This window comes from Danio rerio, chromosome 18 (assembly GCF_049306965.1).
Source record: "Danio rerio strain Tuebingen ecotype United States chromosome 18, GRCz12tu, whole genome shotgun sequence".
Classification (NCBI taxonomy): Eukaryota; Metazoa; Chordata; class Actinopteri; order Cypriniformes; family Danionidae; genus Danio; species Danio rerio.
Window position 1 is genome coordinate 40632971 of NC_133193.1, and position 11671 is coordinate 40644641.

Sequence of the window (11671 nt, forward strand, 5' to 3'; positions counted from 1 at the left end):
GACCATCAAAATAAAGTGGTACCGTTAAACAGATAGTTAAACTGTAAGGATATCTTTAAATAAAATGTAACCCAAGTTTTTTACATGCCTTTCATCCTTGCATTTTCCAGACAACATCAATTGTACAATTTGATTGACTTTGCAATGATTTTTGTAATTTTATAAAAATGGAATTAACATCTGTAGCAAAACCAAATACACTGACAAATCTTTTAATACAGTTTCAGTCTCTATGAGAAATTTACCTTGTCATTGAACAGGATCTTCTGTGTATATACTCTGCTTCCACAGAAAATCTAATTGAGCACTTTACCAGGCTTAGTTTGCTTTGAAGAGCTAGGAATACAAAGGTGTCAGTGCCAGTTCACCTCAAAGATGACATTATAGACAGTTTTAAATATTTATTGCAAGCATTTTGTGCTGGCGAACTAGACCTAAGTGAGCTAATGTGCAATCTATCTGGCTTTTCAATTTGATGAAACAAATGGATCACTGCACTGTGCAAAGTGGCCGCCTGAATTTTAAATTAGATGTATGCACCACTAGTCATTTGGACAAAGAATTAGACCCAAGGCCAGTTATATCAATAGTGTATAATGAATGCAAAACACAAATATAATGGAAGCAAGTGCCCGGCCAGGTTGAATAACCTTGACTTAACTTTTAAAGCACCAATGAGAAGAAGCAACATACTCATACAGTAAATTAACACTTTTAATGTGTGGCAAAAAAGGGATTCAACAGAAGACATTCTTGCATATAATGCTTAGAAACGGGATACTGAATAATAAAATCAGAGGCACTAAAATGTTGTATTTAAATGATTGCATCAGGTGGAAATAAATTGTTGCATGCAGCCTGCAACGTATTGCAAAAATCTTAACAATACCAATGATTTTCAGTGTATTGCATTTCAGTGCTTTGAACAAAAATATGAAATTAATATATAGAGAATGGCTTCTGTAATCTGTCTTGGGTTTGGTTGTTGTCAGAGTGCATTAGCAACAGGAGGTGGAAGACTGTCAGAAAGCTTCATACTGGAGCATTTGTGTTCATGCTTTGTGACTGATTACGTCAGATACCTCATATGACATCCTAGTCACCCACAACAATAAAATATTGTCCAATTCGGGCCTGCATTATGATGACAGAGAGCGCTTGCTTCCCTCTGTCTGACTGTCTCAGTGCAAACGCATTATGCTTGCCATTTCCCAATAGACCTCCATGTTTGAGAGATATCTGAAATGGAAATCGTGTAAGTGTTATGCTCAGCCTAGTTGCAGTGGAAGTAAACTCACACAGTGCATGTATCAATGCAGACTCTGACTTGTCACTGATGATTTGTTTGTGTTTTTGGATAAGGATAGACTGAAATATTCTGTCATGAATCCATTTCTGTCATTAATTTCCGGATGGATTCTCAGCATTTCGGCATGTTGACTCATATTAGACCATTGATCACTGGCAGTAAATAACACAGTTCTGACTGCTTGCTAAACATTTTCAAATGCATATAAATGACTAGAAAAAAAATATAGCATTTAAAATTCACATTTTACTCTTCATTATTTCTCATTATTTTCCTTGGTGTCATTTGCAATCGAACCACAAAATGTAAACGTTAATTAAGAACCGGTGTTCAATAGCGCTCTGTTCAAAGAACCTCTTAAAAATGATGTTTACCTCCACTATTCAAGGACTTCATTGTCATTTACATTAGTTAGACCCCTTCTACATCAATGCACTAGATTTAAAAGAAAAAAAAATCAATTAGGTATTCAGCTGTTAAATGAACGCAGTTATCTTTCCATTAGTCACTGTATAGAGTACTATATACACAAAGTACAGCATGTTTAATTAGTCTTTGAAAAGAGTGATTTGTATATATGTCTATTGCAAAGAGACCTTATAGAAGGGCTATTCAATAGGGCCGAACCCGGCCCCAGAGGCATTTTGTTCTGGCCCTCTAAACAGTGTGATCAAGAGAGCAAAAATAAAATTTAGTTCAGTCGAAAAACGGCCGCTATAGTTATGAAGTGAAGTGCGTTTGTTCAATATAGCATGAGCTGCAGTTGAAGGCTGCACAGAGCGTGAGTCACCATAAGCGAGTGTCACGGTCAGCCGAAAAACATTTGGATGTGTTCGTAGAAAAGGACTTTTGTACAGTGCACTGATATCGTTCATAGGGATGCAACAGCTGATTTCACTATTAACTGCGCTTTAATTTGTCACAGTTAATTATTCGTAAATTCTTCTTTAAGCCGCATTGATTGAAACGAAACTGCTGCAGTTTAAGTTATGCCAAGTTGTCAACTGTGCGCTACTTCAAAGTTCACCAAGTACACTGAGGCTAATATGCACGCACACAGATTAACTATAGCAGCAGCCGTTCCCATATCACGTCTTTTCCGCTTGCAAGTTTGGTATTTCTAATGTAAAAATATATGCCAATAAGCGCGCACAAGCGATGCACAAATGGCATAGCTTGTGGATTTCCGGGCGCACGCAGTAGAAATTATCTCATTGTGAGAGTTATGCGAGTCTTTCAGTACAATGTAAACAAAAGATATGTTAGACGAATTATTATTAAAATGATTATGTACTGTATGTATGAATGCAGATGGTAACATCAGTTAATATAAATAGCTACTCACCTAATATAAAGCTTGAATTTACATTAGACGTGATAAGCATGAAACCATGATTATTCTTCAGACTATATAATCGTACAACTAAAATCTATCATTGTTGCATCCATAATTGTTATACAGTTCAAAACATAACATATGAATGTGTCTGAATGTAGAACAAGCCTACTTTAGTAATGCACTGATTTTGTTGTGCTCTGAAATACAACATTTGAATGTTTTAAAAAAAAAGTCTATTGTGCAATGCAGTGATTTTTATGTAGTTTTAAAATACAATATATTCATAGTTTAATGTAGAAAAAGCCTACGTGGGTGTCTTGAGCAAAAATACAGCATATGGGCTCTTATATGTAGTGTTGTCACTCATTTAGCAAGTCATATCTCTCTGGTCCTTCGTTTGGGATGTTTTTCATGAACTGGCCCCCATGAAAAACTTATTGAATAGCCCTGCTTTATAGGTTTTAGCAAACCCAGGCTCAAGTGAAAACATCTGTGTGACAAGAAAAATGATTGCTTCTTGCAAGATTTGCAACAGCTTAATTGAAAAATGGCCAAAGCATAAAAGGTTATTGGTCTTTCACAGGTGAAAATAGGTGTTCTGCCAGCACTAAATCTTAACTAAACCAAAAATAAGAACAAGTCTTTGAAATATTTTACCTGCACTTCAGTTTCACTGTACTCAGCAATCTGTAAAGTGCAGTACTGTGCCAGGTGAGCTACCATGCATGTTCATATCAGAAACGTATATCATAAATATATTGCCTAAATGTGTGGAGCTTACAACTCTGCTCAAACTAACATTTCTGAAGGGCATTCAGCAATCTGAAAACTAATAGTACTGTACAAGTAGATGTACTTAATTTGAATGACTTGAGTACATCTGTGGGTTAAAGGACATCACTAGTCTCTCACAGAACATAACTAGAATCTCACAAAGAGACATCACTAGTCATCCACAGACACCATTAGTCATACACACATCATTAGTCACATAGAATACTAGTCTTTCAGTGGTAAACATGAACATCACACCTGCCCCTTATTCCCTCCACTGGCTCCCTGTAATGTTTAGAACTTATTTTAAAATGTGGTTGTTTATTTTTAATGCAGTCAATGGTTTTCCATCTTTTTATTCATCTGAGATTTTACACATTCTCTAACATCTCCAACTTTTGCTAGAGATTCCATAATCAATGCACTATGCACAAGCAGTGGGCTGGTCACTTTTTTGCAGAGACACTTCCAAAACACTTTCAACTGAGCTGTGCACAAACACTGAAGAGCTTTGTATTAATTATAAAATATTTGTTTGTTGTTAAGATTTAATATATAAATTAATTTACTGTTGTAAATAATTTTGGCCAATCTTGGATGTTGTTAGGTGCTATAAAAACAAAGGTTGATTGATTGTTTCATTCATTGCATTAGATGTACACAAGTTTAATACATCTAAAAAAATGCTCAGAAATACTCTCACATGGGTAACGAGTAGGGCCAGACTGAATTTGCTGACATTTTATACTATTTCTGCAGAAAATTTTGGGTAATAGTTTATTTTGATGGTCCATTTATGTATTAGTAGACTGTCTGCTTAATATCTGCTGATACTGCTGCTAAACATACATTTAACTGGCTATAAGAAACTTTGCAAGTACATGTCAACTTACATTAACCCTAACCCAACCCTAATCCTTACTCTAACCCTACCCTACTCCCAATCCTTATCTCAAACCTACCCCATGCTTAATCCCTACCTTAATCCTATCTTATTTTCTAATCCTAACCTTAATCCTAACCCTAACCCTACTATCCTTTCAGACGGTAATACAGGGTTCTGTTAAAAACTGATACTACAATCTGTCCAGGACTGATAAGAGCAGCTACTACGTTCTACTTATAACTGGTGGGAATAGTTACTACGGTTGTCCTATAACTGATGGGAACAGATGCTAAGTGTTGGTTGGAATCGATAAGAACAGAGGCTATGTTTGTTGAAACAGAGAGACACTATGATTTCTGGTTGGGACCGATGAGAACAGATGCTACATTGTTGGTATTAGACTGATAAGAACCGGTACTATGTTTTTTGGTCAGAAAACTCCAAGTCACCATAATGGAGTTACTGACACACAGAGAGGGGATACTTTGAGCCCAGACTGGTAGGGCAACAAGAACACAGCCTACGGTTGTCTTGATAAGGATGATGTCTGAATGGTATTGTGTTCTTTGTTCAGGGGTGAAGTATGGTAGAAGCATGGTGCACCTTTTAGTTGCATCCGCCATATGAAGCCCTGAGTTGTTCTTTCGAATTCAAACTATAGGTTGTGGTTTGGGGGCAGAAAGATCAAGAAGGCCTATCGGGATCCCTTATTACCTGTTTTGACGCTCGACAGAAGAACTTCGGTTCTTCTATTATGCGGGTGTTGGTCCGGGGTGAGAGGTCCTTGGGCAAATTATATCGACAAAACAGACAGTCGAACTCTCCTCAAGTGCCCTGGGTAACCTTGCGGTGTTAACAAATGGGTGCTTGGGGAGAGTTGGGTAAGTATACAGCCCCCCTGGGTCCACTTGGACAGCACGCAGGGACGGTGGCCGGGGTTTACAGGCCTTAAATGTAGCCCAGTCTTCTATCGATGATTAGCATCATCCACACAACAGCACATTCCATCACATACATTTCTGAGAAATAATTTGTGTTTCTTTGAGTAAATTGTGTCTTAGAGAGGTTGCACAGGGAGTCGACAGCTGAAAAAATCCAAAGGTTTCCCTTCGTACAGATGACTACAATTGGCTACGAGACACTGGCTGGGATCTGATCAACCCCAGCAGGGCCGCCCCGGAGGAGAGTGTCTGGTGTTTAAAGAGCCGAAACGCTTGATGATCCTGGGGTACATCACTGAAGATAGTGTCTCAAAAATCTCTTTTGATAGTTTATCACAAAGTCGGAGGGCCTAACAATAGAAACTAGGTTGTATTATTATTATTATTATTATTATTATTACTAGACCTTATTTTTATACTTTTTTCATTCCATTTGTAGTTGGAGCATCTATTCTTTGAGAGTAGGAGCAATATGGAGAACCAATTTAAAGAGACCGTGAGAGATAGATACGCCTTTCTCAGGGCATTTCATCAAGTGGAAATCCTAAGAGACAATTCTGAGCCAGACAGGGTATCCACTAAATTAAATCTATTAGCCAAGGAACTTGAGCAAATTAAAACTAAAATTGCTAATTCGCCACAAAACAGAGTGGAAGAAGCATGGCAAATAGCCATAAAATGGGCTACACGTAACTTAAAAGTTAAGGAAAACACTATTGAGTCAGCAGGTGAGGAGATTAGACTCTTGTTGGCCTCTGATGAAACTCTAGAGATACAACAGGAAATTGAGAGTAAACCCTCTACCTCCTCGTCTCTACACCTACCCCCTAAAACATCGGAGACGGATACTCCTGAAGGAAAGAGATCCTTGCTCATCCTGGGAGATTTCAATTGTCAACAGATAACACCGACTAAGGATATCAGAGTTATCACATTTTCAAGAGCTAAGTTGGAACAAGTACAATCTATACTAAAAGAACATACCTCTTTACTCCGTAATAGCCAACAGGTGGTACTATCTTTTGGTTTAAGTAATAGAGGTGACACCAATTCCTACTATCCTTCGAGGTTGATCAAAGAATTCCTAGAGACGGCGAATCAGATTTACCCTCAGACAGGGATTCACATGCCTCTAGTCAATTTCAGCAGAAAATTACCTCTGAAATTTAAGCAAAGATTGAGGGAGGTAAATAAAACTATTCAAGACACGGTTAGATTCATTTCCTTACTACCGGACAGTCTTTTTGAGACCATGTCGGACAACATAAGTTGGACTCGGAGTACAGGACTGGCAATGTGCCAACACTGGCAAAACTTCATACAACCCAAAATCCCGGCACCGAAGGAGACAGAAGGGATAGTTAATTTATCCCGTACTTTGACCTTGTCAAATGAAGAGGCCAGTGTTTTGAGCAAAGGACTATCCTTTGTCCCTTCCCATTTGATAAAACCTAAAGACAGGGCAGTTGTGTCCGCAAAACTGGACCAACTTCACACCTGAGTACAGAGAGCCGTTTTTTTTTGAGGGAGGATTGGATCCCAAGCAGAAACTTCCCTTTTGCGAAAATTCAGATTGGAAACCACCAGTTCGGCTATTACCCAACTCTATTTGGAACTTTATAGAGGCAAATTATGAAGATTTACAGGAGATAACCCAGGTGCCTTGCTTAGCTAGTCCTAATTTATCAGTGCAGGAGATTAAAGCACTAGAGAATTTAGCGGCAAGACGAGATGTCATTTTCAAACCCGCAGACAAAGGTAGTGCAGTAGTTATTATGGATAGATCGGAATATGTACAAGAAGGCCTCAGACAATTACAAGATGTGGAATTTTACCAGCCATTAAGGGCTCCTATTTATCAAGAGTCAGTCCCCTTGATTGATAACATTGTGCAGGAATTACTGGAAGAAAAGTTTATTCAGCTGAAGCAGGCCGAATACCTTACAGGACAAAAGGATCCGAGACCCAGAAGATTCTATTTATTACCCAAGATCCATAAGCCTAAAGAAAAATGGTCTACCCCAACCATGCCACCGGGACGACCAATTGTATCAGATTGCAGCAGTGAAAGCTACAGAATAGCAGAGTACATCGACTCATATCTTAACCCCCTGTCCACTAGTAGTTATTTGAGAGACATGTATGACTTTGTGGACAAGGTCAAAGCGCTTAGGATCACTACAGAATTCTTTATGTTCTCGCTGGATGTGGAAAGCCTTTACACGAACATAGACACACCCCTAGGCTTAGAGACAATTAATGATTATTTTGAGAAATATCCAGATCCATCAAGATCAGATAATCAACTTCTACAACTCTTGGAGATCAGCCTCACCAAGAATGATTTTGAATTCAATGGAGAACACTACTTGCAAATCAAGGGAACGGCAATGGGAAAGAAGTTTGCCCCCTCGTATGCAAACATCTATATGGCCCAGTGGGAAGAGACAGTAATTCCTGAATGCCCTAAATGGCCTTTTGCGTATTATAGATACTTAGATGACATCTGGGGTATATGGGAACATGGCGAGGAAGAGTTCCAAAATTTCATGCACATTCTGAACAATCACCACAGATCCATCAAACTTAAGGCAGTAACCAATGTAAATTCAATAGATTTCTTGGACGCCACCACCTTTAGAGGACCGGAGTTTGATATCACACAACAACTGGATCTGAAGGTTTTCTTTAAAGAGACAGATACGCATGCCTTGATACACTGTAAAAGCTATCATCCTCGTCACACTTTCGCTGGTATAGTGCGTTCGCAACTTCTTAGATTTAGGAGGATTTGTACCAGAGTATCCGATGTGGAGGTAGCAACCAAAATTCTGTTTAATGTTCTCAGAAAACGGGGATACTCTAGATCAAGATTAAGACGATTATACAGAGAAGCCCCTAGAGTGAAAACTACCAGAAATGAGACTGCAACCGAGGATCCAGCATTAGTCCCAGCTATATTTTCGCACAATCCGAGTTCAGTGAGATTGACAAGGAGAATAAAGAAGAATTATTCTAAGTTTCTGGCAACAACCCAAGATATGACCATCCTGGCTGCTTACAAACGTAACCCAAACCTAGGACATCTTCTAGTACACAGCCGTGTCACTACTGGGAGAGGGAAACGACTCCAAATTAGACCCAACCTTATCAAGCAACAGGCTAGGCCTTCATCCCTCGGATCTCGATGAACAGCACTAACTGTGTTTACGCCGTAACCTGTATGAGATGTGGAAAGCAATATGTGGGACAAACAAAAAATTCCATCAGGAGCAGATGGCACAACCATTTGTCTAATATTCAATTAAGCAGACAGGATAGAAGACATCAGCATCTGGTAAAACATTATCGACAGCATGGAATACATAAGCTACAAATCAAGGGGTTTGAGCACATACCGAGATGGAATGAGATTCAGAGACGATGTCAAGAATGGAAATGGATCCAAAAGTTGAAGACATTGTAGCCCAACGGATTGAATCATAGGTCAGAAAGTAAGCGTTTCGAATAAACCCAAACAGAGTTTTCTTCTCTATCATAGGATACTCTGGTATATTCATCTTTTGCCCAACCCTGGGTCCTCCGAGCCCCTTTTCCTATTTCTAGGGTTGGGGATTAGGGGTGTTTGAGTAAGCAGAGAAGATGCTGATACAGTTTTTATTAATAACTTTTTATTAATAACTTTGTAAAAATTCTCATCAATATTAATAATACTATGGCTTTGAAACAATATTTTTAAAATAATTTATTATTTATTTAAAATAACTCTTAAAGATTAATAATATTATCTTCGTAATTTGTCCTTCCTTAAAATTAATAATTATTTTTAGGACCTACTTTCATATGTTAATATTGATTACCTAATTTATACCTTTTTAATCATAAATGATTTATTTACTAATTATAAATAATAGAGATCTTTATTAATTTCCTTAATTTTTATAATATTAGAACTATTACTTTTCTACTCCTTTAACAAATCTAAAAAAAAAAATCTATATTGTTGTTGCTATTATTATTATCATCATCATCGCCTTTATTCTCAATACCGGTAGTTGGACCGGGGTATCGCTTCTCGGCCTTTTGGTGAGATACTAGTGTAGTATCTGTTCTTATCAGTTTAGTTTTCTGATATTTTTTTTTTTTTTAATTTTGGCCTGTGTCTAGAGAACTAATTTGGATAAAAGAGGCAGGGGGTACATCGGTATGCCAATACAACATCCAACTGGAACTTTCATTATTTCTATTGGCAAACAATCTCTTGATTAATATAACTGTATTGGATAAGAGGCATAAAAACTTAACCCTTATTTTAACTCCATTTCAAAATTTCCAAACACTAACCCTAACCCCATTCTTTCCTCTAACCCTACCCTTTCCATTCCTTAACCCCAATTCTAGAAAATATAAAAACAGTACAGATGACTACAATTAGCTACGAGACACTGGCTGGGATCTGATCAACCCCAGCAGGGCCGCCCCGGAGGAGAGTGTCTGGTGTTTAAAGAGCCGAAACGCTTGATGATCCAGGGGTACATCACTGAAGATAGTGTCTCAAAATTTTCTTCTTCTCCTTTTTTTCCCCCATTAGAGGGTTATCTGAAAAAGAAAAGGAAAACAAGTTACAGAGGGTAAACAAGCATCCAATATGCATAGGTTAGATAAATATTATGAATATTGTTTAACAGGAGTAGCTACCGTATATAACTATATTTCTCTTGTTTAGGGTAGGACATTAGGGAGGATTTAGTTATAATTTAAAAATTATTATTATTATTTATACCAGACTCTAACATATGTTTTATTTACAGGAATTGAGAGAAAAAACTTTGATAATGTCTAATGACCAGGTTGAATTTAAAGCCTCTATCAGGCTTCTTTACGCCTACTTGAAAGCGTTCCACCATGCCATCACTCTCAGGGAAGGTCAATTAAAGGGCCGACCCCCAGTCCGGTTGCAAAGAATGTCAAACTATTTGGCAAATATGGTACGCCCGGCGGTCCCGACCAAGGATACGGAGTTGGGATTGTTGGGCAACGCCAAAAATTGGCTGCACACCGGACTGGGGATCCTTAAAGACCACTACGAGGAACACTTGGCAAAGGCTATTAGCCAGATCAAAAAGCTAAATAAAGCCAGAGGAAGGGAGGCATGGCAAATAACAATTAAATGGGTTAAGAAAAACCTTAAGATGCTCAAAAATAACACTATTCAAGCAGCGACAGAGGAGGTGGAGAGCTTATGGGAGGCTAGGGTGGGGGAGGAGGAAGGGGTGGGTCAGACCACCAGTGCTTCTCCCTCCCTCTCATTCCTACACATCCCAGCCAGTGGGGGGACTGGACCGGGAGGAGGAGCCTGAAACCATTAACACGGTACATGAGTCAGATGTTGAGTTTCTAGAGATCCAGGAACCAGAAATTAAAACCGATTCAATAACCACTCCTATCTCTTCTAATACGAACAACCCTTCCCCACAGATCAGGAAGACCGAAAATAAAGGGAAGGCCACCCACAAAAGCTTAATCTCCCTCATACCCAAAACACTGGGCCCGATGAGGGAGTCTTCTCCTAGGGTGGTCCCCTCGGGGGGGAGGGGGGCGGGCACTCCTCAGGGGATGCTCCTTCGAGAGGGACTCTACGGAGGAAGGTCCCCACCGGGAAAATTTCTATGAAAGAGAGATAGAAGAACAACTGAGGGACACTAACACATTTTTAGTTAATTCTAAAAAAAAAAAATATTATGATTGTGATTAACAGTATTTTATTATAATTTTTATTTATTTTAGTTATTAAGGGACACCCCCTCTTTTGTTGAAAGTTTGCCTTTTGTTACATTGTATCCTTTGTTTAATAATATCTATGTATCAAGCCAGCTGGGCGTAGGGGTCCTTTACTTTTGCTAATCACATCTTGTACAGTCTTTTGATTTCTTTGGGGAATAGATGATGAGGAGGGAATTATAACACCTTTGTAGTTCCCAAATCTGAATACCCATCTGTTACGTTTCACGTATGTTTTGTGGTATTTTTGATGTTTTCTGCTTTGCGCTCTTCTCTCTTCTGTCTCTCTCTCTCTTGTTGTGGTCCTATCCTGTTTCAGGTGTGCTACCATTGGTCGGGTGAGTGGTCATTCACCTTCGTCACTAAATCGACGCGCCAATAAGGATCGGGTCCGAGCAGTATAAAACCGGTGCGCTTGCGCTGTTCTGGAGGAGCGCTTGGCCTGCCAATCTCCTCACTTGTGTCTGCCGGACTGTTTGTTTGTTTGTTCCGCTTGATTTGTTTGCGAGTGCTGTTTATCTAGTTTTCTCCCTGTTTATCCTGATTTATCAGTTAAACTTGTGCTGCTCTTGTTAATGTATAGTGAGATTTTGAACGATCTTTATGAGAATTGGATTACCTGAGATCTTGTTTTGCTAATG

At 38.7% G+C, this 11671-nt stretch overlaps 1 non-coding gene across 1 annotated transcript; it reads left to right on the forward strand.

The window, feature by feature from the left end:
- Window positions 1–9316: 9316 nt before the first annotated feature.
- On the forward strand, window positions 9317–9509 carry LOC137488374 (U2 spliceosomal RNA). Its single transcript, XR_011007390.2, has one exon. It is a non-coding gene; the product is annotated as a U2 spliceosomal RNA (small nuclear RNA).
- The last annotated feature ends 2162 nt before the right edge of the window (window positions 9510–11671 follow it).